Genomic DNA, 22,889 nt, shown 5'->3' with positions numbered 1-22,889 from the left:
ACAGTTCTTCTTCCAGCTTCTGGATCTCGCCCCTCGGTCAATACTCCTCAATGATGAGGTCTTTCAAAGTATCCCAACCCATAGCATTAGTCGCTATGAGAGATAGCGACTTATCATGGCTATTCCACCATGTTAGGGCTTTGGTTTCAAAGGTGCAAGCAGCGAGCTTGACCTTGCTCTCCTCTGGACAAGAGCAGATTTTGAAAACTGATTCGGTTTTCTCGAACCATTGTGAGAGGGAAACGACTATGCCAATCCCTTTTGAAGGGAAATGGCTTGCAGTTGGTGTAGTCCTTGTTGGAGCACTCTTTCAAGCGCACCGAGATTTCACCATGAGTAGACAGGACAAGGGTTCCTCCTCCAGTAGAACCAGATGAATGATACTGAGCCATGGCTGTAGCCATAGCCGCAACTATGGCAGCATTTAGAGTTGTCGTGTCGAACTGAGGAGTAGGTGGTTGAGGAGGTGGAGGAGGTGGTGTTTCGTTATTAGGGTTTCTCCTTGGATTTCTGCGAAGCGGCATCTTTGATCTATAATTTATGAAGATAAAAAAATTGATCAGATTTCAATGGAAGAATTTCTGAGAATGAGTCATGGACTAACTCTCCATAGCCCAACGATACGACTGAATGGAAATCTAGATCTAATAGATGATCACATTTGGATAATAATTCCCATAAGATTAGGTACCTATCAATATTACTGGAATTACAGATGTAACAAGTATGGGAAAAACAGCCAACAGAAGTAGGCCTTACATCAACCAAAATGGGAAAATTTTGACAGAATTATAACTTAACCAAGACCTAACAGGCCTATGATTTACAAAGATAGGGAATTAGACCAAGGTTTTACATAACTAGGTTATATCCAAAAGATAGAAGTTGAGGGGAATCTATTGGCGATGAGAACTACCAGAGTGAGTTCTTGATCCTGACAGGAGACGTTCTATGTCCCTCATGCGTCTGTCAGCTCTTGCTTCCTGAGTTCGAAGTTCTCTAACTTCAGCTCGGGTTTCATCGAGTTCCCTCGGAAGAGCTATATTATGAACTAGAGCCCTTTCATGATCAGACTCTAGTTGGCGAATGTGGATAGTATTAACACCAGAGATGGCGTCAATCTCCAAGACTCGATTGATAGATGATTGACCCAATATCGTGTTCTGAGAAATCCTACGAACCATGACGGGTAGGACTCTGTCAGCAGAACCTCCCTCAGTGAGGTTGTAGAAACTTCTGTCCCCATTGTAGGGAATGGGTTGACCATGTTCATGGCTCCATGTATTGAAGTTTGTTGCACACAGAGGTCTAGGTCCTTGAAATGCGGGTTGGGGTTTGTTATTCAGGACTTGACCTACTTAAGGTAGGTTTTTGACTTCGGGATGGGATTCAGATCCATCCGAGAAGCCTTCAACTTGATGATCATCCAAAGGGATTTGATGCTCATCATTGGACTCTGCTTCAAGCCATCCATCATTGTCGTTGGTTGGAAAGTACGGGTCATCATAATGATGGAATCTAGCCATGATATCTATGCGAGAAAAGGGGTAAGGAAATAAATTAATAGACGAGCTGACTAGATAATTATAAGGTGATCTTTATCAGTTACTCCAACACTTGCGTGGAGCATACCAATAAAGACCTTTAGTTCTCAAATAAGTAATTATAGTAACATAAAATACTCCTATAGTATTTTAAGTTTAATGTTATGCTCTAATCTTCTTATTGTGGTAGTGTTGGTAAGTTTTTAGATGTGTTGCAGCCTGACAACCATCCTTAGGCACATGCTAGTCACTCCTCGAATAATGTAGTTGATCAAGCTACATCTTCCCAGGGTTGAACATATGTCTCTAAGTCTACTTGTGATGTCCAACAATCGTAATACTTTTTTTCTATCCAAGTGACACTGATTTTAGTATGAATGCTGGTATGTATACTTGGTTAAATATTTTATTATTTAAAAGTATTCACTCTTTATCAGAGTAATTTAATCCTACTTTTGTTTATAGTTCGTATATCTTTTATGGGTTGATACACTCAATTCACTATAAACAATGCTCTGATACCAATCTGTCACACCCCAAAAACTGAACGGCGGAATCATTCGGTGGTGGAGGACGTCATGTATAATATCACAACAATGCAAAGTAGTAAACAAGCAACAACATCATCCATTGCATTAATAATATAATTTCATACAAGTGTGTTTTGTCAAGATAAATAGACACCAAAAAGTACATTAAAATAAAAAAAGAGTCTTAAATAAGCTCCATCTTCTCAAAAACCTAGCTTCGGTACCTGTCTACTGGTAACCTGAGAATACAAGTTATTTTGAAAGAGAGTATCAGCTTAAAAGCTGGTGAGATCATAAGTATATTATTGTCTGAGTTTGTATGAAATCATTTGTAAGATGTTTGTAAGATGTAATGTATAAGTTTTGTAAAGTTTGTATTTGTTTGAACACTCCTAGAAAACCCTATGTTTCCTACTAAAAGTAGCCTTCTACCATGGCATCTAGTAACTGTGTGTGTCTCTTGTAATAGTGTGTATTTTCCCAAATCCGACTATCATTAACCAAAAATATAGTTTTTACATTACCGTGCATCATGTGAATGTTCACGAAGTGAATGTAATGGGAAAAATATTATAGTAATGTAGTGTTGTATTAAGTAACTACTGTTGTACTATAGTAATCCAACAACTTAGAGCATCATACTCGGATACCTCGATACACTATCACGGAATCTCACTATGTATTGCTACGACTACTGACATTCTACCCACACAACTCAAACCCTTGATGTACTCCAACTCACAATTTGAAGCAGGGAAGAATCATCCATGACTGAGAACATATTAACGACAATCCAAAGCCCCATTATCTATTTTTCACACCCATGTGAAGCTACTCATACAACTCTGAAGTGGATTGACAAATCAATTACTGCCCTTCCCGAAGTACAAATAACGATCTATACATCGAACTATCAATCTCTCCGCAATCGAATCTTGACCTCAGCAACCCAACCATCTTGAAACTCGAACATTCACACACCCGAAGAAACACAGACCCTAATCGGATTCCTAATTCAATGTCCATTTGTTGTGAAAACGCTCATTCTCTCTTGAGTATGTGCAACATGCATCATCTCGCTCTGTATGTTGACTTGACTATCAGTTGACCCCATAACTCAAACTTCTATACCACATTAGATTGAGAATCCTCCCCACATAATACTCCGTTCTCCCCTAATTAAGGTTCGAATCATCGTCAGTTGACATATCCAACAAACCACACTACATACTGGCTCCCTATCTTTACCATTCCTGACTCATGGAATGCACCACGTAGCACTCGATGACCTTCCAAGTAATAACCAAATAACTCCAAGTATTCAGAATCCCATATGAAAACCTCAGAGTCCTCCCAATGTGACTGCCTCTAGTAACCCAAGGTTTCGTACCGACACACCACCGGACATCTCGATTGCCCCGAATTAGTTACGACTCTCAACCCTTATCGTGGATAAACAATGTATATACTCCTCTTCATTACCTGGAACTGTTGCAAAAATATTCCTTACTATACTCATCTAAGGCATATCTTTGTCCTCATCCATATCAGTCCCCTCTGGTGATTCTCTCACGGTATAAGAAATACCTCGCAGCAGACATACCACAAATACTTTGGTGAAAATATCACAACTATATGGTACCCCATAGGGTTTACCTCCAACTATGAAACCGGAAGCTTGTTATCTCTTTCGCTCCACACGGAAAGTGAAAATAGTGCAATTCTCGTCACAGAAAGTGACATCTCATCCATCGGCCGATCACTCAACCCAAACTGCAATCGTCCACAAGGAATTGCCTCCACTTCACCTTGAGTCCCGCCACTCCAACTGGCAGCTCACCAGTCAGATCCTTTAGGATCTAACTCAATTTCCTCGCATGGTACACCCACATTGAAGCTCAACCGACATGGCCCTCTGGCCCCACAATCTACCATATCCACTCTCAGTCTGAACAACCACAATGGGATAACTTGAAGCACACTCTGCTACAAATAATGATACCTAAACAATGTTATCTCCCCTCAATCTGCTACTTAGAACCCCTAGAATTGTCCCTGTTTTGAGTATGGGTCCTCTGCTTTCAGTAGTACGGGCCCATACTACCTGCGACATCTACCCATACCTTCCACACAAATCATCCCAGATTTCCTAAGTAGCTGCTCGATTACGCATCCCCTTGTGCATGCTCGCTCTCAAGCAAATACTCAGCTCTAAGAAGCATACTCATCGCACTAAAATTACTCCCTAGGCTCTTTTAGGTTCTCACACTTCCCTGTCATCAACTGCTGAAGAACTCCTCATGATATCAACCATCTACCTCCTGAATATCATCACACTCACTTATTAGCTGACTCACATCATCAAGAGCTCTACAAAGCACAAATCAAGCCGCATTCAGGCAGAAAATATCCTATACCAACACATAAAGCCACTCTAGCTTACAACTCCACTCGCTCTATCCACAAATCAAAAGGCATCATCAAACTCAGGCAAACCTACCTCTCGTGGGTATCTAACTACTCTCTCAGTAGATTTCTCCAATGCAGATCTATGTGCCTCTCTTAGATTACTCATATACCCAAAGCTCTCTTTAAAAGATTCATGCTAGGCACTCCTACTCATCACACACATAGAGCAAATAACAGATATTATCAATCAATAGCATCCCTAGGCTAAGGCAACATGAATCAGGAAACTCTAGCCTAATATTTGAAATACCTAGCCTATCCACTAGCATGCATCTCTAATATCCCATAAATATCTCATAGTGTAAACAAATAATGGTATTTTGGGAAATCACCGCTTGGGATCTAGCTGATTGTACACATTTCTCCGTCACGTTTTCTCTTTAAAATCTTACTCATTTTTAAAAAAAATTCTTTTTATAAAAATTTCTCAAATCCTCAGTTTGTGTCCAGACATACCCGAGAGTACATCTGAATCCCTCAAACCAAGTCTTTGATACCATCTTGTAATCACGTAAACTTCCAGACAAAATTTTCATTTTTAAATCACATAAAAACTCAATATCACATTTTCTCAAAACCACAATGTATCGAATGTCAAAAAACACAAATCAACAATACAACTGATAATATGCCTGAATCCACAAAATCATGATCTTTAACTGGTGTGTACAATCAAGCTGGTGCCTTCCCGCGATCCTGAAAAGTATCTGAAACACATATCACACAACACGGTAAGCATGAAGTTTAGTGAGTTCCCCAAAATACGACACATAATAATTAGGCTCTCATGGCTATATCTCGATAAGGACCCTCCAGTCATGTGTCTCAGTGAAGGCCATCCGGTCTCACAGCTCGGGTTAGACCCTCCAGTCCGGTATCTCAGTAAAGACCCTCCGGTCTCTCAAAAACATAATAACTCAGTAAGGCATACGAGTAATATACAACATAAATCCCAAAGACAAAATGCAGGATATCACATAACTCAGTATAAGCACATAAGACCCTCCGGTCACACAACAATTATCGCTCAGGTAAGTATAGTGACAAGACTCACCTCGTATTAGGAACAACTCCTATAAATGATGTTCATGCACACCTGCCTCTAATATTCGGTCAAACCCACAATTAACCCAATTAGGATCTAAGACCAAAACCTCACTCATTAGGTCTAACGATAGTACACTAACCGACCCATATAACCTAATCCCTTTCGGCCCACCAAGGCCTAACCCTTAGCTTAAGTCCAAATGGCAAGCCCAACACAAGGGCCCAAGATATATATATATATATATATATATATATATATATATATATATATATATATATATATATATATATCGCTTTTATCCTGAAGGTAAAAGGAATGGATAAACTTCAACTCATATGGCTTGTTCTACTACTTGTTGAATCATACACAAAGGCACGTTTTATAGCACCGAGTTACCAAATGCGTTTTCGTGCAATCAATGTACAACCAACTCATAGTAACAACTCATATCTCTAGGTTTGAAGAATATAAGATATAATCGTCTCATGATCACTCGTGATAAAATCCATGTAGTGATTCCAATGAGCGCGGGTTGAATCCAATACTCAGAACTTATGAGTACTCATGAGTGTTGTAGCCCTTTGTCCAACACCTTAGACCTCTACAAGCCAACCCATGACAGTCTTAATTCATATCTACTTCCAACATATGACCGACTGTGGATGGTTTGAATAACTTAGTCATTCCGGAAGAATAACCTAGTTTATTCGGGAAGTCAAAACATGCAAAGTGAAACACAATAATAATTGAATCCAACATGGTATCAAAACCTATGAACATAAATAAAACACCTTTCATTTATCACCATATGATTACACATTATTCATTGTATACTGTTTCAGCTATCAACTTTATTCTTGAATTTAAAACAATAGTTGTCCCATGCTCCAAGCATGTACATTATGTTTTCTAAACACTAGTCATGCCATACACCAAGTGTGCATACTATGTTTGTCTATGATCTTTACTTTGTGAACTATATCAATTGAACATAACTTCAATGATTCTCTTTTCACACTCCCAAATCCTTACTGAAAATGCAAGAATTCCAAATTCATGCCATTTACTGAAATTTGTTAGATTCTAAACTTATATGCATTGATCCTCTTGTAATGATTATGCACAAAGTCAGAAAGACTTGACAACAACCATTACAGACCATTCCAAAGGAGATCAGCTCCTTGGGAACATCCTTCTTGCATTAAGTTTCCTAATCTTAAGCATATTGAAAATTCTAACTTTGAAACATTTCCATATTCCATTTTGACTATCACTTTTGAACAAGAGTTGTCTCCTTACAGATTATGTCAATATGGTCCTTCCAGAATTATCACTATACTTCCAGCTGTCCTTGAGCAACCAATCTTTGGTAAACCTTAGATTGTCCTCGACTATTGTTTAATCCTTTTAGTCATATCCAGTTCTAAACCTTTTCCCTTCTTAATGCCCCAGGCATTTGGAAAATTTTAGAAAGGGTGAATATAGCACATATAATCGATCCTATATCCGAAGCATATGGAACACGATTCATGATGTCTCACATAAAGACTAAACCAGTCTTTCGCTATAACATTTCCATTTCAATTTGCCAAGTTCTCATAATTCAGATTATGAAAAGGGATGTCGTAATCATAATCGAATTTTAGAATGCAAATAATGGACCCATATACAGAATTTCCTTATGTTGAGCCATTCCAACATGAAATTCATATATATCCTTGACTAAATTATTAAAATCGCACGATCTAAGCTTATATATTTGAGATGAAGTATAATTTCCTCTCCCTTAATTATAGGAAAACAACTTTTTCAACCCATGCAACCTCACGAATTGAAACTTTTTGTTTTCTATAATTAACATTGCTAACTTGCAATACTTATCATAATTATCATGCTCCCACTAACATGATGATTATTAGCATAACACTTATGCTCCCACTAGCTTTGACATGTACTTAGAAAGCTCGACTTCTAGAAATCAATACTTTATTGACTTTCATACCAAAGTTCAGATTTCTGATACTAGATTGTTTTGATAAGACTTTCTCAAAAACATACACCTTCCCTTAGATAGCACACTTGTGTGTCTAAACAATTATGAAGAAGGATGCCGTAATCATAATAGTTAGACCTTTTTGCCACTTCTCACAAGTCCAGGTTAGTGTGCCGGTAAACCACACACGCTCCACTAACAACTTTGAGAATGCAAATATCACAATTGCTATCTAGCTAAAATCTACTTACTGAAAGTGTTTCCTCACCACCATTTTCATGAATCGGAGAGAAACCTTATGACACTTAGATTTAATGGTGTATGTTATCCATGTGAATTATCAAAACCATAGTCACAAGACAAGGATAATGACAAATCCAAACTCATATGGACTGAACTCAATCTTAATTTCTTGCCACCTGGCAGCTCAAGGGCCTGCCATTGCTTCCAAGTTGTTGTGCAATAGATTGAGAACTGTAAAACTCATATGCAAAGCCAACTTTAACTGGAATGGGCACAGAATATGTCAACATAATAGGTTATAAACCGCAAGTCGTGTGCTAGTGAAGAACTTCAGGTTATATTCTTGATTAGTTCTTGAGACTTTCAAGACTTTTAAGACTCCCACTGTCTTCTTAGCCTATAAGACTTCCTTGTCAAACATCCAAGAGATAGTGTGGATTCTAATCAAGACAAACACTTCACACAATTGGCCTAAGTTGGTCTTTGTTTTATCCAAAACATCACAACTTACCAATTTCAAATGTACAAGAGTAGAAAACTTTTACTCTTACATTTGACAAGTGTTTTAAACCTTCCTTAAGACATGTCACTCAAATTACAATCTTGGAGTATGACTCTAAGACTTGTATTGGAATGAAGTATGACTCATCTTCTTGATTTAACCATTTCAACAATTCAAGATCTCTCTTCTTAGTCATAAGAATGCACTAACAATTCCTTAGAGAACTAATTGTGATATGGTTTCTTAATCATTAAGATGATCACAAAACTGATACTAAAGTACTCTCCCATCTTTTCAGATTTGAGAAACTTTTATCCTTCTGCCTAATTTGATTCTTCTTATTCGCTCTGCCATACATTGGAACCTTTTCCAATGTCTCAGAGTTACACTTAAGCTTGTAAGTATAATCATATTTACTGAGCTTTAGTATACCATGACGAATAGTCATGTCAATCTTTTGTGATGGACTTGACCAGTGCACAAGAATGTGTACTCGATCCCGTAGTCCATTACTTTACTCACACATCCATGTGAATAAGTAATTAGTCTTAATTTTTCCAATACTTGAAAGTTCTCATTCATCATGTTATACAACTTGCATGATTCCAAGTTCCGGTCCAACTGAAATTTGGGTGATGAGAATCTTTCCTTATTTGGTAAATTTAGACATTACCACAAATGAAAGAATCAATTTCATATTACCACTCATGCTATTAATGGAATCATATAAGCAACAATTTTTCCTCAAATGCCATTGTAAGGATATTTTAAAATAACTAAAATAAAAAATTTTCTTTTATTTTAAAACTATGCGGAAAAACTTATCCTTACAATCCATATGAAAACTAGTTGTTATCTATTCCTAAGCAATATCTCATAACTCCTAAGAAGTAGCTCAAGAATCCGATCTTCAAACTACGCGATAGAAATCCATCTATGCGATCAGATTCAACATATTCTTTCTTTAAGTTCCTTCACTTTTCTTTGATTCTTAAAACATCACCATGTGACCCAGTCACATCATGTAATAAGAATCTCATAATAGAAACTTAGCAGAGTTAGATAGTGGACTATACCTGAAGTAGAGTCAAACTTATTGACTTTAACCTCCTTAGGTAAATTTGCCAGCTTCGCAACCAATGCCCATTTCTTTGGCAATATAAACATATGGACTCTTTGATAATGGTACAGGGGACTATTACAGACTTAGCCTTTTTCTCCTTACCATTTGGTCAACCTAGTTGACTATGGTCAATCCCTTTCTTTGGGAAGAGAATGCCTTTTCTGTATTTCCAGTGTCACCATTGTCAATAAAGTTTCAGGAAGTTGATCTTAGCAAATAGATAAGATCATTAAGGGTCTTGTCATAGTCTGTTTCATAGGTGTTCCAAAAGAACTCACTACGTGACTTAGAAAGTAGTTGAACCACCAACTTTCTCAAGACTTTGACACCCAAATCTCCCGGCTTGTCAATATGTGACTACATCTCCAAGATGTGATCACACCTAGACCTTGCCTTGCCAATAGGGCTTGAGTAACCTTAAACTTTCAAGAACTTGTGGGTTAGGGAGAATAATTGGAGGAAGAGAAAGATGTATGATATCCATGGGACATCATCTTCATTAGGAAAGCTTGTTTCAAAAGATTTGGGAAGATCATAAATGTCTAAACCAGACATGTTTTGGGAGATATTCAAGATAGTTGATCTTAAGTCCTTAATATGACACCCAATATGAAATATTAAGGCTAGGACCCAACAAACTATTTTATAACTTAGAAGAGGTATGCCGTAATCCAAGCTATAAAATATTTGAAGGTATGTGAATGACGATTCACCAATTTCCACCAAGATAAACGAAATGTATTATTAGGTTTTAATTGGATTTGAAACTCCTAGATCTTTGAGATTCATTGAACTGTTCAATGGCATGTTTCAATCTCGATTGTGTCCTTCAGGTTTCGTGACTGGGATGCCGAGGATCACAAAACAAGGTGTGAAGTAACCACGTAAACTACTGGGTACCCTTAAGTGTTTACCCCTCAATCGATGTGCCGGTTAACCACACACGATCCATCAATACTATGATAAACATTAAGTTACCCTTTGCCTACCTTGTTAAATACGAGTTAGTGTGCCGATTAACCACACACGCTCCACTAACCGAATTAAATAAAGTGCAAAGTGTAATTTCATGGATTAGCACCTTATTCACATTTTTCCTAAGTAACTAAGATTGGGTATTATTAAGAGTTTAGTTACTTAGTGTTTATCATTAATACTTTTAATGAAGGGAGAATTATAGTCCTGTCAAACCCGTTCGGCTAACGACCCTCCACCGGTCAAGCAAGCGGTGGGTGAGAGTGGACACCCATTAAGTTGCCATTTTATAGGCAACAACCTTATACCCACCTTATAGACCGGCTTCGTGAATGAGGCGCACTAGCGGTAAGACTGACTTTACTCTTATACATACATACATACATATATATATATATATATATATATATATATATATATATATTATTAACTTATAATATTATAAAGTATAAGGGTTGAATTTTAACTCTTTAAAATTCTAAGGGCTAACTTGGAATTAAAGTATTCGTAAGTGAAAACTTTTGAAATTCCAAAACTTGAGGGCAAGTTTTGAAACTATTCAAAAGTAATTAATTCCATAACTTATGTGTTTAAAGTAGTTTTAATCCAAAAACTCTTCAAGTTCCATAACTTATGGAAGACTTTAAACTAAGAAAAGAATTAACTTTTCTTTATTTTTATAACTTATGGAATTAATTAAGGTTACACTTTTACTCTTTAATGAAGTGACTCTTGAACTTCCATAACTTGAGGACATGTTATGGAGTCATAAAAAAAATATATTCAATGTCACAAGACTCTTCATTTTGTAACCATTGCCAACTTTTATGAGTTTTATGAGTCTTTAATGTGACTCTTCATGTAACTTGAGGACAAGTTACACAAACACATTTTATACTCAACTCTTAGATTTAAATGGATTGAAAACAACTATTTCAATTAACTTTTCTATTAATCTAAGGAACTCATAAGAACAAGATAATTCAAATCAAACTTTTTCATGTAATTAGAGTAACACTTTAAACTAATACAGAACATGAATCTATTGACAATTATCTTTAAAATTGGATTAGCATGAACATTACCACTTCAAAAAACAAGTTTATCAGTTCAAAACAACTTAGGGTAATGTTCCTAGTCCATTTCTAGCCAAAAACCTCGAAAATATGTTGTCTGGGGTCCAACTCGTCAAGTGCATGAACCAACTCGGCGAGTTGGATCGATTTGATCACTTTTTAGGCATGGACTCGCCGAGTCCCTTGATGGACTCGCCGAGTCTGATGATTAGACAACAACAATTTCGATTTTTTAAGCAGCTTTGCAAGTATAAGAAGAAAACAAGCCTAGGCTCTGATACCACTGTTGGGTTTTGAGCATTCTAACACTCCTATGGTGTACATGCAACCCTAAATACCTTGGATCTATGTTTTCTCTATTATACATGCAAATAAGAACATCCAAGGTATTATCCTAATCTAGCATACAAAACAATGACTATTGCAAGATAGAATACATACCTCTTGATGAAGCTTGATGTCTTCAAGCTTTAAGAGCTTAGCCCCAATAGTGTGGAAGCCTCAAATGGAATCACAAATCACCAAAACACCTTGGAAGACTTTAGAGAATATGGATACTTGGTTCTCTCTAGTGAAATTGGCAAGCCCTTCTTAGTGTACCACCCTAGTACCAATTTCACCAACCAAGGACATCTTTATATAGTGTGAAGGATTAGGGTTAAACCCTAATACCCATGACCTTTCATTTCCTAGGCTCCATGGGTTAAACACTCCATGGACTATCCATGAAAGCTTAGCCCAACCTAAATGAACTTGGCCCATTCCATATATATAAGAGTCCATATTTAATTAGTTCCTTTTGATCACTTAATTAATTCTAAATTAATTCTTGATCAATACTAATTAAATAATATGATTCCATATTAATATATTAGAACTTATAATATATTAATATTAATCATAAACATACTATTCTCAAAAGATTATCCATATAAATTGTGTCGGTGAAGTGCAACCCAAATGGACCATGCCGGGTCGGGTCAAGTACATACCAAATATAATTATGGACTTAGACATTAATCCAACAGGGTATTCTCAAGTTTCATGAAAGTGTTGTTACAAAGGAAGCGAAAGTGGTGTCTACTATGGGATCCTTGGCCCATCTCTCTAAGGTGAATCATGTGGCAGAAGATAAATAAGAGTCAGAAATGTCAGAATGTGATATGAAAAGCGAAGAGTATGCAATGATGGTTTCCAACCCGAAGCGGTTTGCTCGCAAAAATTTCCCTATTGCCAATAACTGAAACTGGCAGGGAAGCTACAACTCAGAAAAGGCGAAAGAGGAGATCAAAAATAATCCTCAGGAAGAAGAAGAGAAGAAGGGGAGCAAACTAGTAGGAGACTCCGAATACGATTGCAACTTTTTCCATGGCAAAAACCACTTTGCCAAAGATTGCATGTTAATAAAGCTAATGAAGAAGGAGGAGGGTGATGATGATGAAGCATACCATATGTGCAAGATGGAGGAGATAGAGAAGAAGAAGAAAGCCTCTAACAATTCTATGAATGCTTTGATTGTGCAGGAGAACGTTGTTGATGATGAGTTCGGTGGCGCAGAGGTCTGGTCTACAGACTCTAAAGATGAAGAAGTACGTAAACCCACGCATGGCAGGGAATTTGTGGCAAAAGAAGATAGTATTGAGTTTGCTGGGAGATGCTTGATGGTGACAGCTGGAGTGTCACAAATGAGGGGCTACACAACCGAAGGCGAGTATGTTGAGGCGAATCAGAAGGAAGATAAGTGTTTTGCTGCCAAACTTGTCAGCGAAAGGATCAACGATTGCGATCAGTTGATCAAGAAGGTACAATCCATTCTTGAATCACTTAAAATACCTGTAACAAAGAATGAAAAGGAAATAAACGAATTGAAATTCAAATTTTCAAGTTTAAGTGGAAGTCTAATGCAAACACGCCTCACAAATGCTAACCTAGCCGATCAAATTAGTAGGGTGACATCCAAGAGTGAGGAGAATAGGATGTGGATAGAGAAGATGAAGTTAGACTTAGTTAGAATGAGAGATGAGTTGATATATTTGCAACATGACAATTTAAAGTTTTTAAAACAAAGGAACATTTTTTTTATTGCTAAACGTCTTTACACTAATATTACTCAGTTACATTTGAATTGTGATATTGGCAAAAAGGTTCTCAAAATGATTTTTCCCTTTCTTGAATTAAAAGAGGATGAAGTCAACGCTGATTGCTATAATTATGAATCCATTGTATCATCAGATTAGGTTTCGGCTGCTTACAGGATTGGTCTAGACAAAATTGAGTCATTTATTAAGTCCAATGACCATAAGGACATGCTTAGGAATTTATTGGACGAAAATGACAAATTCAAAATAAAGACTGAAACCATGCACAAATTCGACTCATTGAGTACCAAATTAAGTACAAAAAATAAGATGAATGTGGAAAATTCTTCTGAATTTGATGACGACAGTGATATGAGTGAAATTTCTGTAAAGGATGAGGTTGACTGCTCTAAATTTCTCAAAAGCGAACCCAAACCGGCAAAACCACTCATATCAGAAAAGTCAGTTGAGTTCGCTCGTATGTCCAAGGACAAGTCCAAAGTCCTTAAAGAAAAGGTGGTTGTATATAAAAAGGTGCAAACAGTACCAAATCAAGTATATGTTACCACTGAAGTTACCAAGAAGCAAACAATTGAGCTAACTTCTTTGGTAGATGAAGACAATGTTGATGGGTGTGATAATTTTTGCTGGTCAGCTTCCATTGACGATGCAGATGATACAATAGGTCTATCAGAGCAAACCTCATGGAGAGTCAAGGGCGGATATGTGGCTGAACCTCTGAAAAAGCCTTCAAGCTTTGATAAGCCAAGTGCAAGTCGTACTAAATAAATTTAAGGAGAACCGTTAAAGGCATCAAGAGAATCATCTCCAAGCGAAGCTTGTGAAGATAAACCAAAACCAAAATCTAACATTCACAAATCTCAAAAACAACTTGCTGAGCAAACATGTTAAAGGAACAGAAGGTACCAGAAGAATCTCAAAGAGAGAAAGCAGTTTTGGAATTATCAAAATGCTAATCACGTTCACAAGGTATTGAATCCACATGCGAAAGTAATCCCTCGGGAAAACAAAGGTTCATGCACTCACTATCAATCTTGCACACAAACAAACTGAAGAAATAATTTTGGTACCGAATCAGGGAGTGATAAGAACTGAAAGACCAGTTTCGGTCCTAAACTCCATCATCCTCATCAACAACCAAAGCCGAACCCAGTCAAGGATATCAAAGGAAAGCGAAAGCTAGTCTCGCACTCTGAAGTTCATGCCAAGAAGACGTCAGCTTACCCTAGGAATCTAAAGACCAGTTTAAATGAGAATCAAAACAAAAATAAACAGTCTTATTCAAATAAACCAAAACAAGAAAACAATAAAATCAAGGTTTTTACCATCAAAAGAAAAGATGAAACCACTTTAATAAAAAAACATATTTGGTTGATCTTTCTGTTGCAATTCCCTATCCTGTAAATGTTGGATTAATGTCTAAGTCCATAACTATATTTGGTATGTACTTGACCCGACCCGGCATGGTCCATTTGGGTTGCACTTCACCGACACAATTTATATGGATAATCTTTTGAGAATAGTATGTTTATGATTAATATTAATATATTATAAGTTCTAATATATTAATATGGAATCATATTATTTTATTAGTATTGATCAAGAATTAATTTATATTAATTAAGTGATCAAAAGGAACTAATTAAATATGGACTCTTATATATATGGAATGGGCCAAGTTCATTTAGGTTGGGCTAAGCTTTCATGGATAGTCCATGGAGTGTTTAACCCATGGATCCTAGGAAATGAAAGGTCATGGGTATTAGGGTTTAACCCTAATCCTCCACACTATATAAAGATGTCCTTGGTTGGTGAAAGGGGCACTAGTGTGGTACACTATGAAGGGCTAGCCGATTTAACTAGAGAGAACCAAGTATCCATATTCTCTAAAGTCTTCCAAGGTGTTTTGGTTATTTGTGATTCCACTTGAGGCTTCCACACTATTGGGGCTAAGCTCTTAAAGCTTGAAGACATCAAGCTACATCAAAAGGTATGTCATCTAACTAGTACTTTGTAGTATAAGTGCTTCATAATATGCTAGTTAGGATTAAAGCCTTGGAAAGTTCTTATATGCATGTATTATAGAGAAAACATAGATCCAAGCTATTTAGGGTTGCATGTACACTTAGGAGTGTTAGAATGCTCAAAACCCAAAAGTGGTATCAGAGCCTAGGCTTGTTTTCTTGTTATACTTGCAAAACTGCTTAAAAAATCGAAAGTGTTGCTGTCTGATCATCAGACTCGGTGAGTCCATCAAGAGACTCAGCGAGTCGATGCCTAAAAGATGATCAAAACGATCCAACTCGCCAAGTCGGTTCATGCACTCGATGAGTTGGACCCCCAGACAGCATATTTTCGAGGTTTTTGGCTGGAATTGGACTAGGAACATTACCCTAAGATGTTTTTGAACTTATAAACTTGTTTTTGATGTGGTAATGTTCATGCTAATCCAATTTTAAAGATAGTTGTCAATAGATTCATGTTTTGTATTAGTTTAAAGTGTTACTCGAATTACATGAAAAAGTTTGATTTGAATTATCTTGTTCTTATGAGTTGCTTAGATTAATAGAAAAGTTAATTGAAATAGTTGTTTTCAATCCATTTTAATCTAAGAGTTGAGTATAAAATGTGTTTGTGTAACTTGTCCTCAAGTTACATGAAGAGTCACATTAAAGACTCATAAAACTCATAAAAGTTGCGAATGGTTACAAAATGAAGAGACTTGTGTCATTGAATATTTTTTTTTATGACTCCATAACTTGTACTCAAGTTATGGAAGTTCAAGAGTCACTTCATTAAAGAGTAAAAGTGTAACCTTAATTAATTCCATAAGTTATAAAAATAAAGAAAAGTTAATTCTTTTATTAGTTTAAAGTCTTCCATAAGTTATGGAACTTGAAGAGTTTTTGGATTAAAACTACTTTAAACACATAAGTTATGGAATTAATTAGTTTTTGAATAGTTTCAAAACTTGCCCTCAAGTTTTGGAATTTGAAAAGTTTTCACTTTTGAATAGTTTAATTCCAAGTTATCCCTTAGAATTTTAAAGAGCTAAAATTCAACCCTTATACTTTATAATATTATAAGTTAATAATATATATATATATATATATATATATATATATATATATATATATGTATGTATAAGAGTAAAGTCAGTCTTACCGCTAGTACACCTCATTCACGAAGCCGGTCTATATGGTGGGTATAAGGTTGTTGCCTATAAAATGGCAACTTAATGGGTGTCCACTCTCACCCACCGCTTGCTAGACTGGTGGAGGGTCGTTAGCCGAACGGGTTTGACAGGACTATATTTCTCCCTTCATTAAAAGTATTAATGATAAATACTAAGTAACTAAACTTTTAATAATTCCCAATCTTAGTTACTTAGGAAAAATGTGAATAAGGTGCTAATCCATGAAATTACACTTTGCACTTTGTTAAAGTCGGTTAGTGGAGCATGTGTGGTTAACCGGCACACTAACTCGTATTTAACAAGGTAGGCAAAGGGTAACTTAATGTTTATCATAGTATCGATGGAGCGTGTGTGGGTAACCGGCACATCGATTGAGGGGTAAACACTTAAGGGTACCCAGTAATTTGTGTGGTTACTTCGCACCTTGTTTTGTGATCCTCGGCATCCCAGTCACAAAACCTGAAGGGCACACTCGAGATTCAAACATGCCATTGAACAGTTCGATGAATCTCAAAGATCTAGGAGTTTCAAATCCAATTAAAACCTAATAATACATTTCGTTTATCTTGGTGGAAATTGGTGAATCGTCATTCACCTACCTTTAAATATTTTGTAGCTTGGATTACGGCATACCTCTTCTAAGTTATAAAATAGTTTGTTGGGTCCTAGCCTTAGTATTTCATATTGGGTGTCATATTAAGGAATTTAAAATCAACTATCTTGAATATCTCCCAAAAGATGTCTGGTTTAGACATTTATGATCTTCCCAAATCTCTTGAAACAAGCTTTCTTAAATGAAGATGATGTCCCTTGGAAATCATAATTCTTTCTCCTCCTCCAATTATTCTCCCTAACCCACAAGTTCTTGAAAAGTTTAAGGTCACTCAAGCCCTGTTGGCAAGGCAAGGTCTAGGTGTGATCACATCTTGGAGATGTAGTCACAGATTGACAAGCCGGGAGAGTTGGGTGTCAAAGTCTTGAGAAAGTTGGTGGTTCAACTACTTTCTAAGTCACATAGTGAGTTCCTTTGGGACACCTATGAAGCAGACTATGACAAGACCCATAATGATCTTATCTATTTGTTAAGATCAACTTCTTAAAACTTTATGGACATTGACAATGATGACATTGGATATCTAGTAAAGCTCTCTCTTCCCAGTGGAAAGGGATCGGCCATAGTCAACTCAGTTGACCAAATGGTAAAGAGAAATGCTAAGTTTGTGATAGTCCCGTGTACCATTATCAAAGGGTCCATATGTTTATATTGCCAAAGAAAGGGTCATTTATTGCAAAGCTGCCAAATTTACCTAAGGATGTTAAAGTCAATAAGTTTGACTCTAATTCAGGTAAAGTCCATTATCTAACTCTGCTAAGTTTCTATTCTGAGATTCTTATTACATGATGTGACTGGGTCACATGTTGATGTTTTAAGAATCAAAGAAAAGTGAAGGAACTTAAAGAAAGAATATGCTGAATATGATCGCATAGATGGATTTCTATCGCGTAGTTTGAAGATCGGATTCTTGAGCTACTTCTTAGGAGTTATGAGATATTGCTTAGGAATAGATAACAACAAGTTTTCATATGGATTGTAAGGATAAGTTTTTCCGCATAGTTTTAAAATAAAAGGAAATTTTTGATTTTAGTTATTTTAAAATATCCTTACAATGGAATTTGAGGAAAAATTGTTGCTTATATGATTCCATTAATAGCAAGAGTGGAAATATGAAATTGATTCCTTCATTTGTGGTAATGTCTAAATTTACCAAATAAGGAAAGATTCTCATCACCCAAGTCTCAATTGGACCGGAACTTGGAATCATGCAAGGTGTATAGCATGATGAATGAGAACTTTCTAGTATTGGAAAATTAAGACTAATTACTTGTTCACATGGATGTGTGAGTCAAGTAATAGACTAAGGGATCGAGTACATAGTCATGTGCACTGATTAAGTCCACCACAAAAGATATAAGGCTATTCGTCATAGTTTACTAAAGCTCAGTAAATATGATTATACTTACAAGCTTAAGTGTAACTCTGAGACATTAGAAAAGGTTCCAATGCATGGCAGAGCGAATAAGAAGAATCAAATTAGGTAGAAGGATAAAAGTTCCTCAAATCTGAAAAGATGGGAGAGTACTTTAGAATCAGTTTTGTGATCATCTTAATGAATAAGAAACCATATCAAAATTAGTTCTCTAAGGAATTCTTAGTGCATTCTTATTACTAAGAAGAAGGGATCTTGAATTGTTGAAATGGTTAAATCAAGAAGATAAGTCATACTTCGTTCCAATACAAGTCTTAGAGTCATACTCCAAGATTGTAATTTGAGTGACATGTCTTTAAGAAGGTTTAAAACATGTGTCAAATTTAAGAGTAAAAGTGTCCTACTCTTGTTCATTTGAAGTTGGTAAGTTGTGATGTTTTGGATAAAACAAAGACCAACTTAGGCCAACTATGTGAAGTGTTTGTCTTGGTTAGAATCCACACTATCTCTTGGATGTTTGACAAGGGAGTCTTATAGGTCAAGAGGAAAGTGGGAGTCTTAAAGGTCTTGAAAGTCTCAAGAACTAATCAAGAATAAAACCTAAAGTTCTTCACTAGCACACGACTTGAGGTTTATAACCTATCGTGTTGACATAATCTGTGCCCATTCCAGTTAAATTTGAGTTCTTAGAGTTCTTAATTGGTTGCATAACAACTTGGAAGCAATGGCAGGCCCTTGAGCTGCCAGGTGGCAAGAAATTAAGATTGAGTTCAGTCCATATGAGTTTGGATTTGTTATTATCCTTGTCTTGTGACTATGGTTTTGACAATTCACATGGATAAGAACACATACACCATTAAATCTAAGTGTCATAAGGTTTCTCTCTGATTCATGAAAATGATGGTGAGGAAACACTTTCACTAAGTAGATTTTAGTTAGAAAGCAATTGTGATATTTGCATTCTCAAAGTCGTTAGTGGAGCGTGTGTGGTTTACCGGCACACTAACCTGGACTTGTGAGAAGTGGCAAAAAGGTCTAACCATTATGATTACGTCATCCCTCTTCATAATTCTTTAGACACACTAGTGTGCTATCTAAGGAAAGGTGTATGATTTTGATAAAGTTTTATCAAAGCAATCTAGTATCAGAAATCTGAACTTTGGTAAGAAAGTCAGCTGATTTCTGAGTACATGTCAAAGCTAGTGGGAGCATAAGTGTTCTGCTAATAATCATTATGTTAGTGGGAGCATGATAATTATGATAAAGATTGCAAGTTAGCAATGTTAATTATAGAAAACAAAAGGTTTCAATTGGGAAAAAGTTGTTTTGCTATAATTAAGGGAGAGGAAATTATACTTCATCTCAAATCTATAAGCTTAGATCGTGAGGTTTTAATCATTTAGTCAAGGAAATATATATGAATTTCATGTTGGAATGGCTCAACATAAGGAAATTTTGTATATGGGTCCATTATTTGCGTTCTTAAATTCGATTATGATTACGGCATCCCTTTTCATAATCTGAATTTTGAGAACTTGGCAAATAGAAATGGAAATGATATAGCAAAAGACTGGTTTAGTCTTTATGTGAGACATCATGAATCGTGTCCCATATGCTTCGGATATAGGATCGATTACATGTGCTATATTCATCCTTTCTAAAATTTTCCAAATGCCTGGGGCATTAAGAAGGGAAAAGGTTTAGAACTGGATATGACTAAAAGGATTAAACAATTGTCGAGGACAATCTAAGGTTTACCAAAGATTGGTTGCTCAAGGAAAGTTGGAAGTATAGTGATAATTCAGGAAGGACCATATTGACATAATCTGTAAGGAGGCAACTCTTATTCAAAAGTGATAGTCAAAATGAATCTGGAGATGTTTCAAAGTCAGAAATTTCAATATGTGTAAGATTAAGGAAACTTAATGCAAGAAGGATGTTTCCAAGGAGTTGATCTCCTTTGGAATACTCTGTAATGATTGTTGCCAAGTCTTTGTGAATTTGTGCATAATCGTTACAAGAGGATCAATGCATATAAGTTTAGAATCTAACAGATTTCAGTAAATGGCATGAATTTGGAATTCTTGCATTTGCAGTAAGGATTTGGGAGTGTGAAAAGAGAATCATTGAAGTTATGTTCAATTGATCTAGTTCACAAAGTAAAGATCATAGACAAACATAGTATGCATACTTGGTGTGTGGCATGACTAGTGTTTAGAAAAACATAGTGTACATGCTTGGAGCATGGGACAACTATTGTTATAAATTCAAGAATAAAGTTGATAGCTGAAACAGTATACAATGAATAATGTGTAATCATATGGTGATAAATAAAAGGTGTTTTATTTATGTGCATAGGTTTTGATACCATATTGGATTCAATTATTCTTGTGTTTCACTTTGCATGTTTTGACTTCCCGAATAAACTAGGTTATTCTTCCGGAATGACTAAGTTATTTAAACCATCCACAGTCGGTCATATGTTGGAAGTAGATATGAATTAAGACTGTCATGGGTTGGCTTGTAGAGGTCTAAGGTGTTGGACGAAGGGATACAACACTCATGAGTGCTCATAAGTTCTGAGTATTGGATTCAACCTGCGCTCATTGGAATCACTTCATGGATTTTAATCACGAGTGATCATGAGACGATAATATCTTATATTCTTCAAACCTAGAGATATGAGTTGTTACTATGAGTTGGTTGTACATTGATTGCACGAAAACGCATTTGGTAACTCGGTGCTATAAAACGTGCCTTTGTGTATGATTCAACAAGTACTAGAACAAGCCATATGAGTCGAAGTTTATCCATTCCTTTTACCTTCGGGATAAAAGCGATATCTGTGGGCCCCTCGATATTTTGATGATGACAAATGGAAGTGCTCGGCCGGGCCAGGACTAATTTGATTTGTTCAATTAGTCAGTCGTCATAAATCAGAAATCGGGAAACAACAAATGGACAGAGAGAATGATTATAATCCATGTCTCAGTCCATATGATATCTAGAATGGAGGAATATATGATCCCTTATCTAATGGACAAGTTCGTTGACAAGATCAGAGTTCGACAGCGGCTTTAAGAGCTACGATTGCCAGTTAGGTTTGAAGTCATACGCAATAATAGTTTTGGACTTATCCAAGTGGGAGACTGTTGGATTAATGTCTAAGTCCATAACTATATTTGGTATGTACTTGACCCGACCCGGTATGGTCCATTTAGGTTGCACTTCACCAACACAATTTATATGGATAATCTTTTGAGAATAGTATGTTTACGATTAATATTAATATATTATAAGTTCTAATATATTAATATGGAATCATATTATTTAATTAGTATTGATCAAGAATTAATTTATAATTAATTAAGTGATCAAAAGGAACTAATTAAATATGGACTCTTATATATATGGAATGGGCCAAGTTCATTTAGGTTGGGCTAAGCTTTCATGGATAGTCCATGGAGTGTCTAACCCATGGATATTAGGAAATGAAAGGTCATGGGTATTAGGGTTTAACCCTAATCCTCCACACTATATAAAGATGCCCTTGGTTGGTGTAAGGGGAACTAGTGTGGTACACTATGAAGGGCTAGCCGATTTCACTAGAGAGAACCAAGTATCCATATTCTCTAAAGTCTTCCAAGGTGTTTTGGTGATTTGTTATTCCACTTGAGGCTTCCACACTATTGGGGCTAAGCTCTTAAAGCTTGAAGACATCAAGCTACATCAAAAGGTATGTCATCTAACTAGTACTTTGTAGTATAAGTGCTTCATAATATGCTAGTTAGGATTAAAGCCTTGGAAAGTTCTTATTTGCATGTATTATAGAGAAAACATAGATCCAAGGTATTTAGGGTTGCATGTACGCTTAGGAGTGTTAGAATGCTCAAAACCTAACAGTAAAAGGCTCACAAGGACCCAAGAAACTTTTGGTTCTTAAATTTGCTTAATTTTTGCAGGTTATAAGTGACAAGTAGTTCGATGATGAATGGTACATTGATAGTGGTTGCTCACGTCACATGACAGGAAGTAGGGAAGAGCTAAAGGAGTTTCGGGCCCTTAAGGATGGTGGATGTGTCAAATATGGGAATAATTCATAT

Source organism: Lactuca saligna, chromosome 4 (assembly GCF_052625555.1).
Source record: "Lactuca saligna cultivar CGN05327 chromosome 4, ASM5262555v1, whole genome shotgun sequence".
Lineage (NCBI taxonomy): Eukaryota > Viridiplantae > Streptophyta > Magnoliopsida > Asterales > Asteraceae > Lactuca > Lactuca saligna.
Note: the sequence above shows the minus strand (reverse complement) of the source record.